The 519-nt window shown below is 36.2% G+C and overlaps 1 long non-coding RNA gene across 1 annotated transcript; it reads right to left on the bottom strand.

Moving 5' to 3' along the window:
• LOC106322243 lies at window positions 1–500 on the bottom strand. Its single transcript, XR_001266301.1, has 3 exons — window positions 388–500; window positions 171–299; window positions 1–77 (listed from the first exon to the last, which is right to left on the bottom strand). It is a non-coding gene; the product is annotated as an uncharacterized LOC106322243 (long non-coding RNA).
• Window positions 501–519: the final 19 nt, after the last annotated feature.

Genomic DNA, 519 nt, shown 5'->3' with positions numbered 1-519 from the left:
AGATGTAACAACAAACATTCAGGGATGTCCTTTGGTTTATTCCATTCCCACCCGGACACACGATGTTTAGTATATTCCTGAGACAAACGAAACAGAGAGGAGAATTTAATGTATACCTAAACTAGACCATTAAAATAGCTACCTGAATAAAAATCAATAAAATGTCTTACGTCAACGAGTTTCAGAACTTGTAGTTTAGGAGAACGTTCGAGCATCCAAGTAAGTAGATCATACCAGTCTGGTTCATGTGTATAGATCTGTAGATATACTAACTGATAGAAGATACATCCACTAGGAGTCTATACATGAGATCAAATTATTAACAATACATACAAAACATTGAGATAACAAAACAAAAAAATCAAGTGGAAATATAAACAATGTTACCTCCGAGGGTGATAAATCCAAGAAAAGACTACTGACTGAAGCGAGAGATTCATTGATTCCAGATGAAACTCCAGCAATATTTGCCTCCACCAGGTCCGGTGCATTCAGAGAAAACTGTGGACATCTTAACTC

This window comes from Brassica oleracea, unplaced genomic scaffold (assembly GCF_000695525.1).
Source record: "Brassica oleracea var. oleracea cultivar TO1000 unplaced genomic scaffold, BOL UnpScaffold11432, whole genome shotgun sequence".
NCBI classification, from domain to species: domain Eukaryota; kingdom Viridiplantae; phylum Streptophyta; class Magnoliopsida; order Brassicales; family Brassicaceae; genus Brassica; species Brassica oleracea.
Note: the sequence above shows the minus strand (reverse complement) of the source record. Positions and strands in the feature narration are given on the sequence as shown.